Consider the following 25,136-nt stretch of genomic DNA (forward strand, 5'->3'; position numbering starts at 1 on the left):
GTGTTGGACATTGTATCAGGTGTAAGATATATAAAGGGGGAAAAATTGTCTTCAGAGGACTTATATTGGGGGGGGGGGCATTCATCTACACATGCACACATAAAAATATACACAAAATCCATGTGTATTCACACACACACACACAACTCTCACCTTGGACTCCCAGAATCCTTTTCTGCCATCTAAGTGTGGCTGACCATTCCATCCTTAGTATTCTAGGGTCATCCTTAGGGATTACTGCAGCTTCTAATATTGTTACTCAGGAGTCCCTACACAGAGTGTTTGCCAATATCAGTCAACTTACTTGACATCAATTGGCTTTTATCAAAGGGTATTTACTGAGAAGAACAGTAGCCAGAAAGTGGGAGACACATTTTCCCCTTCCATATCCCCGAAGTCCCTGGGATGAACATGCTCAGACATAAAGTAGTGAGACAGACAAGATATGAGCGGAGGGGCGCCTCGTTCTTCCTGGCTCAGCCCCCACCAGGCTCATATTCTGGCTGGAAAGCAGCCTCCATGGTGGTACAAGGTCTTGTTTGATAAGGCGATCCCCTGCCGACCTGCATCCACCTGCCCTCTTGGCTTCGGAGGGACTTGGCTGCTGCTGTTACCAGCTCCAATGTTTTTGAAGCTCACGAGATAAGATTCTGGTTAATTCCATCTCCAGGTGTTCATTATCTTAAGATAAAACAAGAATAAACACAAGTGAGGCAAACATCACAGAGACGCCATGCGTTCACGGCCATCTGGTGGCCAGCTGTAAGCCCCTCTCTTTCACCTGGCAGCTCAGACCAGTTCAAGTCTTGATTGACACAGAGAAAGAAGAAAATTAAAAGGACTAAGAGTGGGGGGAGTCTGTTAATCCTTTTCTATTCAGCCTTATGTCCATGCCTTCCCTCCCAGCCTCCCCACCCCCAGTCCAGTCACTCCTGGCCAGAATGGGCTCACTGAGCCTTCACCTGTTAGAAGGAAGCAGGAGGGGAAGGAAAGACTATCCGGGTACCACAGGACCCACCAGTAAGGGCTAATCCCAGCACACTCTGAGGCAGCAGAGCCAAACCCAACCCCAAACAGCAGCCACCAATCCATACAGAAGGTTCCCTGCAGGGGCCTGTTTACTTAGTTTTAAATGTCATGTTTTCCATGTTTTGAATATTTTTATTTTGTGAAATATTTCCCAGTGACATTTTCATCTGGTTCAGCAGGCGCTGTATTTTTGATGTCTACTCTAAGGACGGGCCCCCCATTGGCCAGTCCTTTTACAAATACAAAATTAAAAATAAAAAAGCAAGACAAGTGTCCCTAGATTCAAGGAAGTCGTGATTTCAAGCCCTTCTCTTCTATTTCCTGGCTATTTGACCTTGGGCATTTAGTTACCCACTATGTCTGTCAAGCAAATTTCTAGCACTTATGTATTCAGAAAGTATTTAGTAAGTGCCTGCCATGTTCTAGTCACTTCACATGAGTGCTGAGGATTCACAGACACAAATGCAATTTCTATACTCATGGATGTTATGTCTTACCTTGAGGGAGTGGAGTGGGGAAAGAAATAGTACAAAGAACATTAAAATATATGCAATGCAGATATAAAGGAAGAAGGAGGGAAAGAAGGATGGGAGTAAAGGAGGGAGGGAAAGAGAAAAGGAAGGAAGAAGAAAGAAAACAGGGAAAATGGAAGGTATAAGGGGGAGAGAGGGAGGGAGGGAAGGAGGGAGGAAGGGAGGGAGGAAAGAACATCTATTAAGTGTTTTTGCCAAGGCTGTGCTAAATGCTGGCAGTAGAAGCACAAAAAATGAGAGAAGGTGGAGAAGGCTCTTCAGCTGTACCAAGTAGAGCTTCTTTTCCACTTTGGGGAGTGGGGGGGAGATAATTCTGTGGTGAGAGGCATCCGGGGTGACTGCTCCAGAGCCCTGCCCTGTGGCCTGAAGTCTCAGCCTGATTGCTGTTTGTATGTTCTCGAGCTGTTATTATTGTGCAGCCTCCTCTCCTCATCTTTTTTGATGGTGTTCAGATAGAAATAGTCTGGGAACAGACTGCTAGCCTACCATTATTCTTTTATGTTTAATCTTTTACAGATTATTGTTCTGGCTGATAAATGGCCGTTTTTTGGTAGTTGAATAAGAAATACAGTGATCTAAGATCATCTTCTGTTCCCTCTCAGAGAATACACTCAGGATGACTCAAGTAGCAGACAGGATGATGGGATAAATAATACGCACCTGGGCTTGTTCTCACATGATTTTTATTTCTATTATTTCTCTACGCTTTGAAAGCTTTTCATCCCATGAAGCTTGGAGATTGGGAGTACTTGGGATGGCAGCATCTATTAGAAGGGTTCTTCAGGTTGCCTGGCTCAGGATGGCAGGCAGAAGTCCTCCAACTTGCCCCTTTATCTCCCGGGTCTCTGTGGATTTTCATTGTCCCCTATTCCCTCCCCTTCTCCTCCCAGCTGCCCTGGCTTCACATCCTCCCAAATCACTCTCCAGGAAGCCTCCCTGGCCCTCTTAGTGTCCCCTCTGAGCGTGCTCCAGGGCGATCTCGCTCTTGTCCCACTGGTACATAATTTTTGGCACGTCTGCCCCGTGTGAGCTCCTTCCGGACAGGAATTTTTGCCCCTTTTTAAAATTCCTAGTGTTTACCACGGCGCCTGACACACAGAAGGTGCCACATAAATGTTTGTTGATTGATCAGAAGATTCTGGGATTGCAGATGAACTGAGATGAGAAGTGTTGACAGTAGTGCAGCTCATGATTTTAATCCAAATCTTCCTGCTTCTGATCCCCATGCGCTGTGCCGCCTGTCACTGCGTGAGATCTGTGATGTCTGCATGCTCACAGTAACGATGGTCCCCGACATTTATGCCGTGTTGGGCCCTTTGGATCGCCTCTGCACCCTGGGAGGGCACACGAGCCAGGAAGGGGGGGGTCCTCCTCTGACTGCTGAGGCTCCCGGATAAGCAGTGGGAATGTCAGATTCTGTGCTGGCTTGAGGGGATAAAGACCATCCCCTGATCCCTCCTCTCTTATCTCTGAGTTTGATCTTCTCCTCTCATCATTTGTGTTTATGAACCAGGAGAGTAAGGCTAGAAATGTCAGCATGAAAGAGACTCAGAGACTCAGAGACTCAGAACTGCTAGACAGAATAGAGCACAGATCTCCTGAGCTGTCCTCAGAAAAATCATAATACACATTGTGGCTAATGGATAGAGTCAGCCCGGTTTGTCCTCTGCATTCAAGGCCTCCTTTTTGCCCCCCTCCTACCTCCTCGACCCCATATCTCATAAACGAAAGGGGAATTTGAGAGCTGGAAAACATGCTGTCCACATCCTGCCAGAGCTGGTGGAATCGGGGTACAGAATGAGCTCTGTATTTTGGGGACATGGCCAGTTTGGAATTGCCTTTGCTTGACTTTGCATATCTGTCACAAGGACTTTGTTTTTCTTTCTCAGAGTGGGTGGGCCTGGGAGGGAGAGAAGGCAGATTTTTATTCCTTCAAAAATAAATAGAATTTTTGAAAATGAACTAATATTAGAAAAAAAATTATCCTTTTTTTTTTTTTTTTTTAAACAGCACGGGGATGGGAGGAGCTCAAAAAGACGCCAGCAGAATCTAGTTGGGAATCGAGGAGTTTCGGCAGCCAGCCTTTTCCATGGGAGGTTCAGGATGTGTGTTCCATTCTGCCTGTAATAGTGAGGGTAGATGTTTGAGCAAATTGCATTAATCTGTTAGTGATTAGGCCCAGCCTGGGATATGGTCCAACCTCTGACGTGAGCCGAGAAAAGTGCCTTGCCTCTCTCCAGAGGTCAGCATCTGCCCCAGATCTGGGAGTTTGTGTCTTTCCCCCTGTTGCAGGGAGAAAAGACACAGATTTCAAGGTTAATGCTTCTAGCTGCTGCCTGAAGGGGATTCTGTGTAGGCCTGAATGACAATATGAAAAGAGAGATGTTTGTTTAAGTTAGGGGCAGGGAGTGAACAGAGGTCCTGGGGGGCGGTGAGACTGAGCATGTGTGGCCGATGTTCAAGGCATCTGAAATAGATGGGCTTTTAAAACATGTTTGTCTTGAAAGTCATTTGAAACCCCAGGAGCTTAAAGGAGCTGGGATTTTGTCTGTTTTCTTTCTTTTAGCTTTTGCAAATTGATTACAGGTTTCCAGGAAAGGAAAACAACAACAACAACAACAACAACAAAAAAAAAAAAAAAAAAAAAAAAAACCAAGAGTTCTGCTTGCCTAGAAGTGGTCAGACCTTTCAGAAAGTATCCTTAATGTATGATTGCTTTAATCCCATATGCATATTGGATTAAAGCTGAGTAAATTATAGAATTCAAGGCAGGCCTTTCCAATCAATACTGTTTCTGATATCCTGTCATAGAAAAGGCAACAGAGATTGCTGCTGCCTCCTAACAATTGCTGCATTTTGAGAATGAATTTTTTTACTTTCCTTCTCATCCCACTTTTCAGTACACAAGCTACTTTTTCTTAAGGGAAGGGACTTTGGGCCTCAGATACATAGTAGGTACTTAATAAATATTTATTGAATTGAACTTAATTTCCTCACAGTAGCTAAAGTAAAAGGTAATACAAAGAAACGATCACCTCCATTTCTACAGGTGAGCAAACATTCTCAGGGAAATTAACTGGCTTAGGGTCACCCAGTGTGATGTTCTCTTCTTTTGTATAATATGATCATTCTCTCTGGGAGCAGGTTTCTTTCGGGAGGCGACTCCCGACTCTAACCCTAACTCCTGACGCTAACCTTAACCCTAAATGTGCCTTAGTTTAGGTTCAGAGTAATAATCACTTTAAATAAATCACAACCCAAATTGACAGTTTAGATTCAGAGTAATAATCACTTTAAATACAGCCAGCTGATAAAAATCCAAACGTTTATTTTCTCCTTCCTTGATTCCAAGAGCTCTTGCAGCTTGTCCTTTGTCTCTGCTTTCTTCAACTTCCAGCCAGCACAAAGGTGGAAGATGGAATGAATGTCTTGCCTCCGAGAGAGGGCTTCTGGCTCTCAATCTCCCAGAGTGCTCCGAGTCTGGCCCTGAGAACTTCTTGCTTATATGCTATACACTGTGTACACGCCAATAATTATATCACTGGGAAACCATTATTTGTTATACCATTAAATCAATCCTAAGCTAGATTTAACCATTGTCTCCTCAATTCCACTTAGTATCTTGTTTCAAGTTCTGGCCCATAACATCTCCTCATAGGATCAGATCAATCATACTGAACTGTTCTAAATTAGATAATTATTGTCTCTATCAACTCTAATGAGTTAACACTTTGTAAGGATTCCAACAACCCAGCATATGAGAGGTGGGGTTCAAACTTAGGTCCCCTGATTTAAAAATCAATGATATTTTTACTGTAATAATTATATTATCAAAATAATAATAGGTATGGCTTCTGTAAGATTTGAAACATGATATTTCATTTGATATTCACAACAACTCTGGGAAGTAGGCACTATTGTTATTTCCATTTTAGAGATGATAAACCTAAGACTGAGGGAGCTAACGGGATTTGTCCAGAGTCACACAGCTAATGAATGTCACAGACAGAATTCTCTGACCCTAATCCAGTATTCTGGCTATCCACTACACCCTCCAGCCGCCATCTCTGGGATCTTTGCCTTACTCTATTATCTCATCAGTTGATCTCATCAGCTCCCATGGGCTCCATCATCATTTCAATGCAGATGATTTCCCATGGCTTCCTATCTAGCCCTAACCTCTCTCAGACCTTCTTCTTCAATCACCATTGATGCGCCAAAAGCATCTCAGTCTCAGTGTGTCCCAAACAGCCCTCCCCATCATTTGTTCCAAACTTCTCTGTTCCTTTTCTGGATACTTTGAAGATGTCAGCACCATTTCGTACCCATTACCCACGCTCACTCCTCAGAAGAACATAGTAAGCTCTTTAAAAAATGGTTGCATAGTGTCTGTCGCATAATAAGCTCTTTAAAAAATGGTTGCGTAGTGTCTGACACATAGTAAGCTCTTTAAAAAATGGTTGCATAGTGTCTACCTCATAGTAAGCTCTTTTAAAAATGGTTGCATAGTGTCTGCCACATAGTAAGCTCTTTAAAAAATGTTTGTTGATTGACTGTTTAAAAGACTGAGTTACAGAGGTGACCTTGAAACCAACATGCCTCAGGAACTGGTGGTATCTAGGGGAAAATATCTTTACACTCAAATAGACCATGCAGTTTTTGCTAATCTTTAACCTGAAGTAGAAACACTTAACACTGTTTCAGTCTCTTATGATTGAAAGTACAATTTTTGAAAACTTGGCTTGCTTACTCTGGACTGTTTGTTTTAATACTCTTGCAGATTTCCTTGACCATTTGAACCTGAAAACACGGTGTCGGACAGCCTCTTATCGGTAAGTCCTTTGTGTTTAATTTTTAAAAGAAAATAACTGCAGTTGCATGTGACTCAAGAATTCAAGTGGAATGTTGCTTGACTTGTGCTGTAATTAAGTGGTTATTCACTCACCTTTGGGTTTTTTCCTAGAATAATTTGTGGTGTTTTCCATGCTTGCAGAAAAAAAAAAAACGTACATTCTTCTTGGTGACCAAAAGACCTTTGAATACAGTTCAGAGGTCGCTGGGGAAGGAGTGACTGAAACACTCATTGTCTTGGGGAAAGAATCTAAGGGTCTGAGGAACTACAAGGTCATTCCCGAGTCCTCTGTTGTGAAATGGAAACCAGATTAAACTGAATTAAGAGAGGCATAAGTAATGGCAAGAAAATGGAAAGTCTGTATCGCCTTGTTTGGACTCCATCTAAAGTGTTGTGTTGGGGCTGGGTTACATTTTAAGGAAAAGATTGCAATTTAGATGGATGGTCCATAAGATAAAGGGTCAAAACAATAAAAAGGCTGGAAAACATGCCATGTATGGAGGAAAACTAAGACTTTTTAGCTGGAAAGGAGACTTCCGGGGACAGGGAAGATAGAATGAGTCACTGCTTTCATATATCTGAGGGGCTGTAATGCATAAAAGGAATGAGACTTTTTCCGCTTCTCCCCAATGGACAGAACCTGGAGGCATGGGTAGAAATTAGAGAACTGATAGAGAAAGCTATCCAAAAACTTGATGGACTTCCTTGAGAACTCATCCATTCCCGATTCAAAAATGGATAACGGTTCAGAGAGGGAGGCTTTGCTTCTGGAAGGCCTTGGTCTGGAGGAGCTCAGAATTCTGGGATTCTGTTACCTGGAAAGCTCTTCTGTAAGCCCACCATTCCCAAGCCCCGGCTCGTGGCCTCTTACTGCAGACGTGTTACATCTGCATTTTAAGACAGCGAGTAATTTGAACTCCTCCCGGAATTGGCTGAAGCGCGCCCAGCTCTTACTCATGTTTTTGTCCTCCTGAAATTTCCCCTTCTTACGATCTGTTTGCTTGTGGCACGATGAGCAAGGCACTAATTGAATTCTTTAGGGATGATCCTATTTTGGGGGTAGGAAAAGGATGCGTTTCAGCGGGAACTTTTACAGTTAGAGACTTTTCCTTTTGTATTGTGATTGTGAGTGGGAAGGAATTTCTTCTCTCTTAGAACAACATCCCTGTCTGGGATATTAGGGCTTGGGGGATAACAGAGTAAAGCAGACTTGCATAGACATGGTTCTTTTGCTTTGAGTGATTCATTAATTTTTTTTACAACATTGTCACTTTTCAAAAACTTCTCATCCCACCTCCCTGCCATGCTTGTAACAAAGAGTTACATAATAAAGTAAAAAACAAAGACACATTGTGTCTAAAAGCATGTCTGTGGTCTGCTTCCTGCTGGACTGCTAAAGTCCGGGTAGGTCACTTCATCGAAAAGAATTCTCAAGTCTCTTGTTTATTATTTACCTTGTGATCTCCCTGTAAATTATTCTTCTAGTTCTGTTCACTTCTGTCTGAACCAGTTCATACAGAACTTCCCAAGTTTCTCTGAACTCTGCATTTGCAACTCTGTAATATAACATATGTATCATGAAACTAGAAAAACACTAGCAGGTGGATGGCAAAAAAAAAGGTTTCTTGCAGAAAGTAGAGCTTTTGATGAATCTTAAAAGAAGCCAAAGAATAGATAAAGGAAGAAGGGAGCATATTTTGGGCATGGGAGACTGACAGCAAGGAGAAGATATTTAGAATTGGAGGAGATGGAATGTTAAGTTTGAGAAATAGCAAATAGTCTCGTATCCCTGAGAGGTAGAATATGTGGGAGAAGATAAAGTATGAGAAGACCAGAAAGATAAGAAAAGGGATATGCCTCATATTCTTATCTCATCCCTTTACATATTAGACCATTAGCAGAGTTATTTACTGTGACAGCTTTTCCCAAATGACTACTTTTCTTCTTATTATGGCTGCATTGATTTTGTTTGCATAAAGGCTTTTACAGTTTTATAAAAGTGACATTTTCTAGTTCAGCTTTTATGATCACCTCTGTCCCTTATTTATTTATTAAGAAATTTCATCCTTGTCATAGTTTTTCCTCCTGGTCATTTTCTACTTTCGAATGATAGGATCTTTAATATTTTGGTCATGTAGCCATTGGAACTTTTTATGCCCCATTGGGGGCTTAAGGTTGAAAAAGGTTGATCCATAAAGATCTTAGAAGAATCATAAGTTGTGATAATACAGGATCAAAGCCAGAGAACTAATTAGTATGAAGCATGAGGGTGTAAGTAACTTTTTAAACCCAAGTGGAGCAGTGTCCACACAAGGGCATCACCCCAGTATCCAGTGTGGTTTTAAGGAGGCCTAACAGTCTGGGAGATTGGGATGGGCAGGCAGCCAAGATTTCCATGGAGGTGTTTCAGGCCAATGTCCAAGCGTGAGCACCAGCCTAGGGGCCTGGACACAGAATGAGTCAGCCAGCCAGCTGAGATAAAACACAGGCTTGGTATGGTTCAACCAGTTAACACGAGTCAGAGAAAGGAACCGGGTTCAGATCTCAGCTTCAGCCCTGGTTCCTTCACTGGTCCATGAATGAGTTGGTTTAGGTAATCTCCAAGGCCTCTCTATGTCATGGCACCGAAAGGGTTCCATGTAGGGATTTCAGAAGGGAAAATGCACCTTTCTTTTCCCTAGCCCCTAATTGCATTGTACCACCTCCTTTTATTATAAACAAACCAGAAAAGGATTCACGATAACCAATGACTCAGTGACCCAGAGAAATCACAGATGTTTTCATATTCCCTTGCCTCTGTCACAGAGATCTTGACATAATATTTGTGCCCCATCATATCTTTGAAATTACCTCAAATTTATCAAATCTGTCCTCAAATATATTACCATCCTTTATTATCTTTGATGACTGTAATCATATATTTGGTTATAAGGGGGTTTTTTTTGTTTGTTTTTTTACTGTGGCATTTGGGATTCAGTGACTTGCCCAGGGTCACACAGCCAAGATGTGTTAAGTGTCTGAGGGCAGATTTGAACTCAGGTGCTCCTGACTTAAGGGTGGTGCTCTATCCACTGCACCACCCAGCTGCCCTGATTATCACACTTCTAAAAATATTCTTCCAACGAGGGATGCATGGACTTGACCAGGCCTTCCTGCTGTGAGCTTTAATTATCTCTGGACCTACAAGCTCAGTCTGGGAGGTGTCGGGTCATAAGAGTTAAGCATGGACAGAAGGGACCAACCAAGGCTAACAAAAGCTTTGGTCAGTGGCTGTCCGGATTTTATCCCCTTTCCTCTAGAGTGGATAGACAAGGGCCAGTGGGGCCACGCTGATGGCCATTGGGACAGAAAGCCTGGCACCTGCCAGCTGTTCTCAAATAGAGCAGAAATGGATAATTAGATTTTCCCATCCTTCCCCCTAAAAGTGTTGAAAACTCTGGGTGCTTCTCCCTCCCAGGCAGTCAGAAAGCAGAGGCCTTCTTAAATCTTCTTGGGGGGGGGTCAAACTGCTTGAACATGGTGTCTTCCTTGTCCTTGGACCATCACTAGGGCTGGGGAGCAGAGTGGACCACCCAGGAGAAGAGACTGGAAGAGGGGGGAGGCTGAGAGAGTAGCCAACATGGTGGTTCTCAAGAGGCAGCCCCTTTTGTGTTGTCAAGATGCTGGAAAGTAAGGGGGTACTTGTCATTGGGAGAACGTCACGGTGCAAAAACGGCCATTGTGCTGTAGGAAATGATGGTCTCAGAGAAAATTGAGAAGGTTTCTCTGAACGTACGGAACCTTATCACGGCACTGACCAAATGTGATTCCAAAGGGGACACTTGAGACTTCCCTCCCGGTGGAAAAGCCACAAACTGAGGCAGCAGAATGAACCGAATGGCTTTTGGACATGGCTGTTTGAATTTATTTTGCTTGACTTTTTTCAATGGAGGAAGTTGGGGGGAGAGAAAATAGATTTGTTAGTTTAAAAAATTAATTTAGACTGTAATGGAGGGGTGTCTGCTGTTGTCTCCCATTGGTGGGATGAAGAACAGACACAGAGAATCTGGGACCTGTCCTTAAGGAGCAATTAGGTGATGGCAGATCTGGAAGGTTCATCGGATGGAGGTGAGTTAAAGTCACTGAGTGTGCATCTTTAAAGGGAGAAGCCCTTGGGGAGGCGTGATGTCTGGGGGAGGTGGGATGAGTCTTTGAAAGACAGTCGTGTTTATTTTGCTCGGCTCCAGAGGAGAGGAGGAAGAGAAATCAGTGCAAGTGGCAGAGAGGCTGCTTTGAGTTTGCAAGACATAAATGCCTCCACTGATCGCTGCTGGAGCTCTTGGAAGTTAAATCCCGAGCTTCCGGCTCTTCTGAGCCCAGGAAACCGTCTCCCATCAGCTTTGGAACTCAGAACCTGCCGTCTCTTAGCAAGCAGTATGTTGTATTATCTCAACAATTCAGTCTGCCGTTGAGCATTTATTAAGCACTGACTGAGTACCAAATTCTGGGAGTACCAAGAAAGGCCAATGACTGTGTGAGAGCTCATAGACTAGTGGTAGAGATAGCGTGGGGACAACATGTAAGTGATTATTTGATGCATCCTCGACATTTGGGGAGCTGTGCTCCTCCCCCAGAATCGGAGTGGGGGGAAACGCCGATTTCCCAGTGTTGCACCATGAACACCAAATAGGTAATGAGAGGTTATTGATTTTGACTCTGCCACTTTATATCTTGTGTTTGCGTGTGTGATCTTATTCACTTTTCTTTTCCCCAAGGTTCTGGGCGGATAAAAGCTTCCTCTACCAGAGTCTGAAATATATATGGGGGACGGGGCTGGGCTTTCCCTTGGGCTCCCGTTCCTCTATTCTTGTCGAAAGTCTGAATGGGCTAATGGGGCCTCGGAGGAAGTCTTCCAGTTGAGAGATGGCGGAGACCCGGCGCCTGATTGTATGATGAGGGAGGGGAGAGTAAGATGTAACAAGACTGGAAATGGAGGGAAGAGGAGCAGCATGATCGACAGGAGTCGATTTGTTCCTGGAGTTGATCTGTTGGTTGGAGTTAGCGAGACGATATCAGGGCGTCACAAAGCGGAGCTCTCAACAAACAGATCAATTGTCTGAGGCTCGCAGACTGAGATTGGCTATTGACTCAGGGTGGGGGCTGTGTTGCCTTGAGGATAAGTGATGGAGGACCCTGTGTGGGGTGTATCATAGAGGAAATGCCTGTGGGGTAGGGGTGGGCCTCCGAGGCCTCTGCCAGAGCCTGGGGGGTTTGGAGTCATTCAGTAAGTGCAGCCCTGAGATAATAGGGGTCCTTCAGAGATCTTCTCCAGCTAGATGAAGAAACCCAAAGGTTCTACTCCAGTGTCCCTCTCAGCTTTCACAAAGACCTGTGGTACAGTGGCCAGATACTGGCAGGTGTGTATGGGTGTGTATATGGGCGAATGTGTGCGGCTGCCTTTAAGGAAAGCTTGGCGAGCTGGAGGAGAGGACAGACAGACACAAGGATAGGCAGACAGACCAACAGATAGACAGACTGACCAATGGACAGGTAACATTTAGGTAGATGATCTTAGAAAAAGATAAATGGACAGAGACTGATGAATAGGCAGTGATAGAGAGAGGGTTGATCTTAGATGCATGGATAGAGATAGAGAGCAGCAGGACAGATGATAGATATAGAGATGGATGGATGGATGGATGGATGGAGAGAAAGATAAATGGAGAGACAGAGCATCTATTAAATACACTTATGTTCCAGGCACTGTGCCACAGTGATGGTCCCGAGAGCTTAGCCCTTTGAGCTCTGGAATTCCTGCCCGGGGCCTTCTTCTCATTGGTGAGAGCACATACTCTGGCTGTGGGAGTCCCATTAGGCCTCATGTATCCAGCATCCTCTCGGCAGCTGCTCTTTCCCTGCCTTTCTCTCCAGTTTCCAGTTGGGGACCCCGGATCAGTTCGATGCTGCCCCTGGAATGTGTCTGTCTATTCCCCTACAGCGCCACCTCCTGTCCTTGCCATGTTCCCTGCCAGGGTCTCTCTCCCATTAGAACGTAAACTCCCTGAGGTTGGGAACCACCTCATTTTTGGTAGCCCCCTTAGCCCAGTGCTCCTCACATGGGCAGCTCTCAATAAATCTGTCATTCGTTGATTCAAGGACTTTCGCCACCTCCCCAAACCTAGAAATGCGGCCGTACCAGCCGTGCTGTCGGAGCCCCCGCCAGATGTCCAGCCAGACCTGGGACTGGCCTGCAAATGGATAGAGATTGGATGTTATTATATATTCAATCTCTATCCATTGAAAAATTTGTATATTAGATATTAGATATAACACATATAAATATATATTTATAAACATAAATATAGAAATTTATTAATGGATAGATATTATTATGTACAATAAAAATAAATATGTTATATAACAAATAGAAATACATAAATTTATATTTTATAAATGTATAAATATTATAAATATATGGATTTTTGTATATTCTGGCCAAGATGTTCCTGGAAACTGCATTATGAAGCAGCAGTGTCTACATGCAAATCCCCCCCCTCGACTTTGCACCGCTAACAAGAAGTAATTATCATTATTATTCTATATTGTGTATAATAATAATTATTGTATATTATATAATATTAACATATTAAATAATTATTGTTATTATTAATAACATTAATTACTTAATAGCATCACCTTATTAGAGTTACCTTTCACGGTGACTCACCTTTGCAGTGCAGTAGCAAAGCCTGCCAGTCACGCCGGGGGGCAGGAGTCGGCCCCAATGGCTCCCCCTCCACCTCGCTGGCCCCTACGGCCGCCTGACCCTGTCTCTCTGGCCTCTCCATCCCTGAAAGCTCCTTTGTCCTTGGCTCAGCCACATAGGCCTCCGTTCCTGGGAAGATACTGCCCTGACACTGGCACTACCCCCCATCTGCCCCGAGCTTTAGTGTATAGGTTGTATTTTTATTTTATCTACTTTATATTAATGCTCTTGTGAACATGTAAATACACACACATATTAAATCTATTTGTCTTCCTCATTAGGGAGGATGAGATGATTTTATTCTTAGTACTTGGATTCCTGGTATGGAGTGCCAAGCCCAGCATGGGGTGAGTGGTGAGTGAGGAAGGGGACACAGCTGCAATCTTAAGTCCTGCCTCGGAGCTGACCTTCTGATTCTGGGCACTGCTCCCTTCCGGATACCATTATTTTCTACCTTTTTAATTAGCATGAGGGCCTCTTTGCAATATCCAGTTTCTTACCCCTCATCCCCCCAACAATAGCATATATTATTTAATCTCTGTCCATTGAGAAACATGTATATTTTTATTTGTAAATTTATATATTTATCACATTTATTATATATAATGTATAATAATTTAACCCAATAATAATATAATATTCATTGAGAAATTTATATTTATATATAAAATTATAAAATATATAAAACTATATATTTATAACATTATACTACATATTGCATGTATAATATAACATAATATTTAATTGCTACACATTGAGAAATATATATATTTATAATTTTTATTGTATGTAATATATTCATTTTATAATACATAATACTTTTTAATCTCTATCCATTGAGAAATCTATATATTTATAATATTTATAAATGTATATATTTCTGTTTGTTATATATTTATTCTTATTGTATATAATAATCTATTCATTAACAAATTTCTATATTTATGTTTAAAAATATATAATATTTATGACCTATTTATATTTGTTATATCTAATATCTAATATCTAAATTTCTCAATGGATAGAGATCGAATGTTATTATCACATATTATAATAAACGTGTTATATATAATAAATGTTATAAATATTTAAGTTTCTCAATGGATAGAGATTGGATGTTACCATGTATTCAATCTCTAGCCATTGAGAAATTTATATATTAGATATTAGATATAACAAATATAAATAAGTCATAAATATTGGTCTCTATCCATTGAGAAATGTATATATTTATATTTATTACATATAACATTTATTGAAATACTATATAATAACAAAATTCGGTCTCTATCCATTGAGAAATTTACATATTTGTGATATATAACATATTTACTATAGTAATATGTGATAATAGCATTTGCTCTCTATCCGTTGAGAAAGCCATGGGTGGCTAAGGAAGGACTCGTTGCAGTAACTCGTTCTTCAGCCCTCCGGCTGTCCGCCCTTGGGTCCGGGTCGGGAATGTTCTCCCCTTGTGCTCGGAGGGTCTGGGGCCCCCACCATCCGTCTGAGGACCCCACCGTCCATCTGGAGCGCCACTCCCGCCCTGCCCGGCCCCCTCCCGGCTCCGTCGTGGGCAGTCTCCCCCGGTCCAGAGGCTTTGCAGACCTCGCGTTACCGTCACCACCATCAGCACGGTAACTTAGGTAATAGCAGGCGGATAATTAGTATTACCCATGACAGCAGCTCGCCTAGGTCTGGTGCTGTGAGGTTAGCAGAGGATTTCACATTTTAATTTGCATTTGGTCTGGGTTCATTTAGTTTGTATTTATTTAATGTATGTTTTTATGTATCTCTGTCAGATCTCGCGTGTTCTGCCCCATCTGGTTTAAGGGCCGTTGGCCTCACATACCAGGAAAACTCCTTCTCTTGTGCGGGGGCTGGGGCGGACCCTGGCCTTGAAGGCCATTCCAGCACTCCGCAGCTCTTACTTTGCAGGACAAGGCACCGGGCCCTCCTCCCTACTGTTGTCTCCCTTTGACAGATGAAAAACAGACTGAGAAGTGTTCGGTGACTCGTGAACAGGCGGGGTCTGAATGGGGATTGGAACTCTGGTCTCGCCCCCTGGGGCAGCTTAGCTCTCCCCACACCCTGAAGCCCGGGCCTGGCTGCCAGAGTGGACGGGCTCCTGGAGGACAGTGTGGGAGGGGCTTGGAGCCTCATGAGAGTCATGTGGGGGGACAAGCGCAGGTTTTGAATCCAGGCCCCATGGCCCCCACGGAGTCAGCTCCGGTGACCCTGAGCCGGCCCTGCCTCTGCCCCCCCCTTAGTGTTTCAGCACAGGGTCAGTGCTGCCGGCCACCTGGCCCTCGGGGAGCCTCATGTATCTGTTAATTGCCTGCTGTATGCGAGGCTTTGAATGCCCAACCTAGCGGTTCACTTTAGCTCTTGGAGGAGGGGGCATCCTCAGTGCCGCCCCTGACCCCGGCAGTGCTCGGTTTGACCTTTATTGGCAGGGTGACCGAGCATCCTGCCTCAGGCACTCCGGGAGGGTTCCAGCTCCAGCTCTAGCGCTGATTGCATCAAGCTTTAACGGGCTGTCGGGGTCTCACAGCCACAAGGGCCCGAGGAGCCCCAGCGTCCCTCGAACGGGCCGGCCACTCATGCCCCGCTCTGCCGCGGCAGGGACGGACTCGACGTCCTCGGGCCTGCGTCCGGCTCTGGGGCAGACGGTCCCAGCGCACAGTAGGTGTCTTAGCAACGGCTTTCTCCAAGTGAAGCTGTGGCCGGCAAGGCAGGCCAAGGTCAAGCGCTGCCCTGAGTCTCACTGAGCGTGGGCACCAGGACACAAGCGCATGGTCAGGGGCGGGAGAGACCCGGGGACTCCGCCTCCAGAGAACGAGGGGGTCAGAGCTCACACACACACACACACACACACACACACACACACACACACACACAATCGGGGTCCTGGGTCTGCAGACTGAGCCTGGACTTGCCGTCTGCCCTGAGGCGCCGGGGGTCCCAGCAAGCCCCCAGCCTGTGGCTCTCATCTGGGCAGGTCACAGGGAAGTCCAGTCTCTAAGGAAAATGCCTCAAATGAATGAATGAGTGAGTGAATGAATGAATGAAAAAAGACCATTTATCAGACCTCTATGTACCTGACACTCATAGGCTGGAAAGGCCGAAATTCAAAAAGAAAATCATCCCCACCCGCAAGGAAGGATTTGTAAGGGATTTTCATTCCCTTCGTTGCCCTCTGAGTCAGGAGCAGGGGAACTCGGGCAGATCCCAACCCTCACTTCCTTATTAATCAGTATATTATATCAATGTCAATTATGTCATTAATTAATATAAATAATAAACGGCACTTAAAAATTTGCAGAGCACTTGACATAAATACGTTATTCGATTTGACCCCTTGGGCACTCCGGGTATTACTGAACAGAACATCAGGGTCAGTCAGTCACTTAATAAATGTCTATTTAGCATTGCCTGTGTGCCGGGCCCATACTTCAGGCTGCCTTAAGGGCTCTTTATTATTTTATAGATAATTTGTAATTTAAAAAAAAACACAGATAATTTTATTAATTTACAGTTATCTAAAAACAAAACTATTTTATCATTTTACAATCATTTGTAGTTATCTAAAAACATAAATAATTTAAAACAAAGATAATGCTGTTATTTTATGGATAATTTGTAGTTAAGTAAAAAGAGATACTTTCATTAATTTACAAATAATTTACAGTTATCTAAAAACAAATTTAAATTTGTTATTTTATGGGTAACTTAAAAAACAAATAGTTTGGTTAATTTACAGATAATTTACAATTATAAAAACAAAGATAACTTATTTTATGGATAATTTATAGTTATCTAAAAACAGATAGTTTTACTAATTTAAAGCTATCTAAAAACAAATTTAAATTTGTTATTTTATGGATAATTTGTAGTTATCTAAAAACAGATAATTTTATTAATTCACAGATTATTTACAGTTACCTATGATAATTTTGCTATTTTACAGATAATTTGTAGTTATCTAAAAGCACAGATAATTTTATTCTATAGATTATTTGCATTTAACTGTAAATGCAGATGTCTTGATTTCACAAATGAGGAAACTGAGGAGAGAGCTTTGGTCACTTGCCCCGGCTGATGCCAGGAGCAGGATATGAACTTGGTCCTCCTATAACTCTTTGTAACCCATGTGTACTTGGTGGAGGCTGGAGACCAAGCCTGGCCTGGAGTCCTCACTGGGCCCAGAGGGGAGCATTCCCACGGGAGGATGGGCACAAGAAGACCTCGGGGGGTTGCCCAGACTGACCCTGGCAGGATGGGAGAGCAAGAGGAAGAGCGGACCAGCTCACTCAGCCCTTCTTCCCCCGGCCGGGTCCTGTGCCATGCTCCCTTCTCTTGGCCTATGCCATGGGACGGGCAGAAATATAGGCCGGAGAGCACCTGGCTATTCACCCTGCATGAAAATGTGGCTGGGAGGGAAGGGAAGGCCAGGCCAGGAGCTGGCAGAAGAAGGCCAGGCCAGGAGCTGGCAGAGGAAGGCTAGCCCAGGAGCCCACAGAGGAAGGCTAGCCCAGGAGCCCACAGAGGAAAGCTAGCCCAGGAGCCCACAAAGGAAGGCTAGCCCAGGAACTGGCAAAGGAAGGCTAGCCCAGGAACCCACAAAGGAAGGCTAGCCCAGGAACCGGCAAAGGAAGGCTATCCCAGGAACCCACAGAGGAAGGCTAGCCCAGGAGCCCATGGAGGAAGGCTAGCCCAGGAGCTCTCAGAGAAAGGCCGGCCCTGGAGCCCCACAGGAAGGCGGGCTCCAGAGTCTGCAGAGGAGCCTGCCCACTCTGCAGAGACCAGGGCCCCTGTCAGTGAAACGTGGCCCAGCTCTGCCCCCTGGAGTACCACACAGGAACAGTGTTTGTCCAGGCCCTAGTTCTCCTATTTGAACACACAAAATAGGCCTTTTGTTCCATTATCAATAATCCTGGATTTGAAAGCAGAATTATTGTTGTTTCCCTCTGAAATCCCCGAGTCTGGGGGCGACGGCAGGAGACCGTCACAATGGGTTTAAAAATTCGAGCCGTTTCCAATTATATTAAAACTGTGATTTACGAGGGCAGGTGGGTAAGGAGCAGGAATCCCAATGAGACTGCAGAAAGCTGTCATTGAGAACGGCAGAACCTCCGGCCCGTCTGGTCCCAGGGGGGACAGAGCTGCGGCTGTTGCGATAAATAATGCCCATTCTGCCCTCTCCAGCGGCCGCTGCCTCGGCTGAGCCGCAGAATCCTGGGGGGGGTGGCTGCTCTGTCTCTCCCCGTGGCTCCTTGTGCTGCTGCCCATGACCTGAGACCCGCTCCCCTCCCGCCAGCCCCGGCCCGGAGAGTCCAGAGTAGGGGCCGGCCACCCAACCTGCGGGCTGTAACTCATCTCCGCTCCGGCGCGTCCTGGCTGCCATCCTGGCCGCAGGAGGGCCGGGCTCGGGCCTGGCTAAGCAGGGGCCACCCTTCACCATCTTATGTTCTTTCTAAAAGGAAAAATGGGAATCAGATGCAAGGAGCCGGGCCATGGGAGGGGGAAGGGAAGTCTTCCTGTGTTCTTGTCTACTTGTGTGAGCAGAAACCTTGTGAATGAGTCGGGTTTTGGCCGCAGATCTGACCTGCTCCATTCTCCACAGGTTGGGGCCATAATAGGAAGCTTCGAGATGAAATCCGGTGACTTTGTTCTGACAGGAATGGTTCTATTTCTCAGGGAGACTGTTCTAAGGCAGCTCAGCCAGAGACAGGGATCATCATCTGTCAGGGAAAAACCAGTTCCCGGGCAAGGGGTTAGACCTGGACAGGACGGAGCCCTGAGGAGTTTTACATCCGGGACAACTTGTATTTATTACCCAAGTGGTTCCTGCGGGCACCTGCCCTAGTGGATGGAGAGCTGGCCTGGAGAGGAGGCGCTCTGGACTTGAATCGTGCCTCAAGCTCTTTGGCCGGTGGCGGTGGGCTGCTCACTACTTCTTCCGGGCTCCTGTGAAACGGGGGTGCAAAGTCCTGAATCTGCAGTCCTAGGCAGCTGAAGCCATTTCCTCCCAGAGTCAGAGAATGAAGGCAGTGCCAAATGGAGCCCTGGTCCCGCCACAATCGCCGCCGTCTCTCCCTTGTGGATGCTCCTGCCCCGACATCCCGGGTATTTCTGGGGAGGGGGCCTCTTCCCCACTGCTATGGCCAGACTGAACCTTGTGGCACAGTGACAGGCAGTGTAAACAACTTCCTGCTCCCTCTCATCCCTTCCTCATCTGTTCTTGCTGTCATTTGGTGATCTTTTTGTTCTCATTGCTGAGTATATCATTCCTTTTCTTCCCGTTACTTCATTCCTTATCATTTCCTCTCTTCTTCTTCCTCCTCTTCTTCATCTTCCTCCTCCCTTCTCCTCCCTCCTCCTCCGTCCTCCTCCCCCTTTCTCCGTTTTCCTCCCTCTTCTTTTTCCTTCCTCCTCCTCCTTCTTCTTCCCTCTCTGTATGTGTGTGTCTATGTGTATATATACACATAGACACACACACACACACACACATACACACACATACACACACATACCCATCCTTCCTTCACAGCTTTGGATTCCTCATATTCCTCCCTCTTGCCCAACAGTATCCGATCCTATGGTTGGCAGGCGGATGATCTTCCAGGAGCTCCTGCCTCTTCGGATCCTCCCTGGACCCGGACTTGGTCTGCACCTCTGGGTGGGTCTGTGCTCCCTCTTGGGACCGACCTTCTTACCACAGACACCCTGTTCCTATTGGTGGCAGGGCCCAGGAACCCACGAGGACCTTCGTGGCCTTCTCCAACTGGCGTGGGGCATGTTTTCCTTTTCGCTGACTAGCACAGGGCCCCTTTTCCATTCTTTGTGCTTCCTGGCCATCCCGCTGAACCCGGAGAGGAGCCTTTGGAGATGCAGGACTCACATCCTGGGGGGAGTGTTTGTTCACCAGGGGTCACTTTCCTCTCTAGAAAATAGAGGTGAAAGAAGCACAGATTAAGTGAAAAAAAAAAAAAAAAAAAAGATCCAGAATTCGACGACTCTTGAGGATGCTCATCTTTGCAAATATCCCGATTTCATGGTCCTAAATTTTTTCCTCCCTCTCCCTCTTCCCCACTGGTTCTGCTTTTTTTTCCAGGAATAGTGGAACCCACTGCTCCAGGCAATAGGGTTGAGGTTTTTTAACTACCCCAGGGGCATGAGCTCTGGGGGAGTCTCAGTTTTCTCCTCTCAGATATCAGCCCAGAGGGAGATCAGGGAGGAGCCACCAGGCTAATTCTGGGAAGGCGGGTGAGGGATGCGGCTCTGCTGTAAGTCCTCCCTTCCCCCTTTAGCAAGAAACCCCCCAACTCTTAACAGCCGTACAGACGGGACCTTAGTATCATCCAACTCTCCCATTTTATAGAAGGGGAAACTACGGCATCTCTCTACTTGTCAGCACTATCCCCCTTTCTGTTGTTGAAAGTGGCCATGAATCCCCTGGGAAGGCAACGCCATTTGGTAATGGCCTCTTGGTGTTCCTTTAATCACAAGGGCCCTTGATCCAGTCTTCTCCAATTCAGAGCATTCTCCGCCATTCCGTACCCACCAGTGGCGGGTGGCCGGGCTCACGCCAGGGTGGAGAAGGGCAGAGGATGCTGGAGGTGCAAAAAAAGGGATTATTACCCGGGGTGGGGGCTGCAAAGCAGTTCTGGCTGGACGTCCTGGGAAGGGCAGCCTGGAGAGGGGATGGTCGCCCACCCCAGGGAGGGGCTTCCCCAAGAATGGCCGAGCCCCGGCCTGCCATGATGTGACTCTGTGAATGGGAATGGCTGGGGAGGGGATGTGTCCTCGACATGGAGACTGGAAAGTGCCGGGAAAGTCCTATGGTTAATCTCCCACCTCTGAACCTTTGCCCTGGCTGGTCCCATGTGGAGCCACCGTCATCCTCACTTCAGCTTCCTAGAACCTGGCTGAGGCGACGCCTCCTCCATGAGGACCCCAGGGATCTCCCCCACCATCGCCTTCTATTACTTTGTGTGCATACTCTGTTGATTCACAGCATGCGACTGGTGTGAACCTTAAGCTCCTTGAGGGGAGGTGGCTGTGTTCCTGTCTCTGAATTCCCAGAGCCGGCATCTTTCAGTCAGCAGCTGTATTTGAAGCACCTACTGTGGGGGGGGGGGGGGGGGGGGGGGGGGGGGGGGGGGGGGGCTAAGTGACGAGAATAGAGGAAGATAATTCGCACTTCCTACCCGCAAGAGGCTCACTCTGCTTTTATAAAGAAGGGAGGTCGCAGGAAAGAGACTTTCGGTCAGCTAGTTTTCTCTGTCACTGTGAGAAAGAGCCGGGGAGGGGAGGGGGCTTTCTCAGGGGGGAGTATTGAGCTGAGCCCTTCAGGAAAGCAGAGAATGAGAAAGAGAGAGACAGAGACAGAGAAAAACAGACAGAGACAAAGACAAAGGCAGAAAGAAATACAGATAAAGAAGCAGAGAGAGTGAAATAGAAAGGCAGAGATAGAGAGACAGAAAGAGAAAGACAGAGACAAAGATAGAGACAGAGAAAGACAAAGATAGACAATAGACAGACAGAAATGGAGAGACAGCGAGACAGAAACTAAGAGAGGCAAAAGACAGACAAAGGCAGAAAGAAATAGAGACAGAAATAAAGAAGCAGACAGAGAGACTGAGATAGAAAGGCAAAGATAGACAGAAAGAGATAGAAGATACAGAGAGACAGAAATAGAGACAAAGACACAGAAAGAAAAAGACAGAGACAAAGACAGAAATAGACAAAGATAGACAAAAGACATAAAGACAAAGACAGAGAGAGAGACAAAGACAAAAACAATAGAGATAAAGAAGCAGACAGAGAGAATGAGATAGAAAGGCAAAGATAGACAGAAAGAGATAGACAGAAGATACAGAGAGACAGAAATAGAGACAAAGACACAGAAAGAAAAAGACAGAGACAAAGACAGAAATAGACAAAGATAGACAAAAGACATAAAGACAAAGACAGAGAGAGAGACAAAGACAAAAACAATAGAGATAAAGATGCAGACAGAGAGAATGAGATAGAAAAGCAAAGATAGACAGAAAGAGATAGACAAACAGATACAGAGAGACAGAAATAGAGACAAAGACACAGAAAGAAAAAGACAGAGACAAAGACAGAAATAGACAAAGATAGACAAAAGACATAAAGACAAAGAGAGAGAGAGACAAAGACAAAAACAATAGAGATAAAGAAGCAGACAGAGAGAATGAGATAGAAAGGCAAAGATAGACAGAAAGAGATAGACAGAAGATACAGAGAGACAGAAATAGAGACAAAGACACAGAAAGAAAAAGACAGAGACAAAGACAGAAATAGACAAAGATAGACAAAAGACATAAAGACAAAGACAGAGAGAGAGACAAAGACAAAAACAATAGAGATAAAGAAGTAGACAGAGAGAATGAGATAGAAAGGCAAAGATAGAAAGAGATAGACAGAAGATACAGAGAGACAGAAATAGAGACAAAGACACAGAAAGAAAAAGACAGAGACAAAGACAGAAATAGACAAAGATAGACAAAAGACATAAAGACAAAGACAGAGAGAGAGACAAAGACAAAAACAATAGAGATAAAGAAGCAGACAGAGAGAATGAGATAGAAAGACAGAGAGAGACAGAGACAGACATAGAGAGACAAAGATAGACAAAAGACAGAGACAGTCAGAGAAAGGGCTAGACTTAAGCCACAACTCAAAGTGGGGCCTAGCTAAGTTCTGTGAGTTGGGGGAATCCTTTCCTTCCCCATCTGTAAGTGCACAGGATGACGCTGCTGAGGAGTCCCTGTGTAAACTCCAAGTTCCCCGGGCTACACTCCAGAGAAACTGAGGGTTGCAGGGGAGAGGGATTTTCCCCGCTGGAAGCTGCCCACGCTGAAGCTCTGATGAGAGGCACAGTGGCGGATCACTACTCTCTCCCTGGGTGCTGCAGGGCGGGCGTTTAACCCCTCTGCTCTCCACACAACTCGAAGGGCAGCCCACTCGATGGATAGAAATCAGAAGCTCTGGGGTCCGATCCTTGTTTACATCGGCCCTAGCTGCGGACTTCAGACCACTGCAAAAGGAGGCAGGTGGCCAGAGACCTCTGCCGTCTCCTCCAGGTCTTGATCCCAGGTGCTGCCATAAATTACAGGTGGGTGGCTATCAGCATTGGTGAAGGGGAGCGTTCCCACATAGAAGAAATGGCAAGTTGGTTATTACTGCACCACGGTGTCCCCTACGGGGCTGTCCAAGGTGCTGTAGTAGTCTGTACAGGGGTGTCTGGGGACTGGAGGACACAAGCCCGACGCCAACGGGACTTCGTGCGGAGGAGCAGGAGGAGCATCAGGTTTTGCCTCCTGGAGGTTCCTCACCCAGCCCCCCATGCCTGGGTGCTTTTCCTCTCCACACCCCTCCTGGCCACCTTTGCGCCCAAACCAGAGGCAAGAAGCCTCTTTCTAGTCACCCCCATCACTAGTGTCTTCCCTCTCAGTTAGAATAGACGGACAGACGTGTGAATGGATGGATAGAGAGGTCGTGGGTGAATTGCTAGTTAGATGAATGCATAGATGTGTGCGCAAATAGATGTCGATAAGCGGACAGACAAAGAAGTAGATGGATTGATAGGTAGCTGAAGGAATAGATGTATAAATGGGGGGGGGGGGGATAAACACATCAGGTAGTAGATAGGTAGACAGATGGATGGATGGATTCCGAGGAAAATAAATGGATAGGTGGATGTGTACGTAGATCAGTAGACAGAAGGACAGAGAAGCGGCGAGTAAGTAGATGGGTTGGCAGGAAGACGGATGGACAGTTAGATCACAGCATATACATTAGTACATAAGACATAGCTGACGCATCTCGCCACATAAAACAATAGAGACAACAGATTGTCTGTCACAAGCCGCGTGTGGGCATCCGCGTTCTGTGTCATCTGTCAGACTGTGGGCTCCTTGAGGGGAGGGGCCTCCCCGTTGTTTGGGGTCCCTACCCCTTGCCCGGTGCCGCCGTGTGGGAAGTGCTTGGTGACTGTTTGCTCCCTGCTCCTTCTTTGTTCCGGGCCCCCTCGCCCAGCCCCCACCCCCCCTGCGGCAGGGCGGCGGCCAGGCCGTGAGATTCTGGCTCCGGACCCTGTGGCTGCGGCCACTGTGAAACGGCCCCCGCAGGACCCTGCCCATCCCCTTCGCAGAGCTCCCGGGGAGAAGCAGCACGGGCCCAGCGTCTGCTGCAGGTGCAGGAGGCGGAGCAGCCATACGGGCTCTCCCAATGAAGTCGGGCCAGAGACGTTGGCGGAGGCCGGGAGGCGGATCCTCCTCCCGGGAGGCGGGAGCTCCTGCTGCTGGGCGTGGCCTCCGTTAGCGGGGCGGGGCCAGAGACGCTTCTCGGAGTCACGGTTCCCAGAGCCCTGGGAGTGTTAGCTCCCTCCGCCTGAGTCACCCGCGCTCCTCAGGCCTCGGAAGCTTGGGCTCCTTCCCCCAGCCCCCCCCCAGCCCCCTCCCGGCCCGCTCCCAGAGGCACAGCTTCACTTTTCTGGGCCGGACCTCAGAATCGGGGAGCATCCGTTGGCCACACGGTGTCGCTGTTGGCCAGCCTCCGTTAGACTTTGCTTGGAAGAAGGCCTTGGATGGGGGGGGGCTGGAGGCCCTGCGGGGGGGGGGGCCCGGGGGGGGGGCCGCCCGAGGGAGAGGCCGCCCCCCGGGCACAGGCGGCAGAGCGAGTGCTCGGGGGGCCCCCCAGGCCCTGACGCTCCCTCCGGGCTGTGGAGGGAGGCGGGGACCGGGCGGCGGCGGGGCCGACAGAGGGACGGACGGGTCCTAGAGGGATGGATGGGGAGGCGGGGACGGTGACGTAGCTACGTACATGCGCGGATGGGGGGGGCCTGCCGCTGCCCAGGTAAGCAGCTCGCCGCCGAGCAGCGGACACTAGGGGGCGCCTCCGCCCCAGTTTCCCGGCGCCTCCCAGGCCGCGGGAGCGGAGACGG

At 46.6% G+C, this 25,136-nt stretch overlaps 1 protein-coding gene across 1 annotated transcript in view; it reads left to right on the forward strand.

The window, feature by feature from the left end:
* Nucleotides 1-25,136, forward strand: part of GNG12 (G protein subunit gamma 12) — a 103,443-nt gene that overhangs the window by 39,763 nt on the left and 38,544 nt on the right. The window contains exon 2 of the mRNA XM_031968904.1: nucleotides 6,343-6,394. The gene's annotated coding sequence lies outside the window, so the exon portion shown is untranslated. The remainder of the gene's footprint in view (nucleotides 1-6,342; nucleotides 6,395-25,136) is intronic.

Source organism: Sarcophilus harrisii, chromosome 4 (assembly GCF_902635505.1).
Source record: "Sarcophilus harrisii chromosome 4, mSarHar1.11, whole genome shotgun sequence".
Classification (NCBI taxonomy): domain Eukaryota; kingdom Metazoa; phylum Chordata; class Mammalia; order Dasyuromorphia; family Dasyuridae; genus Sarcophilus; species Sarcophilus harrisii.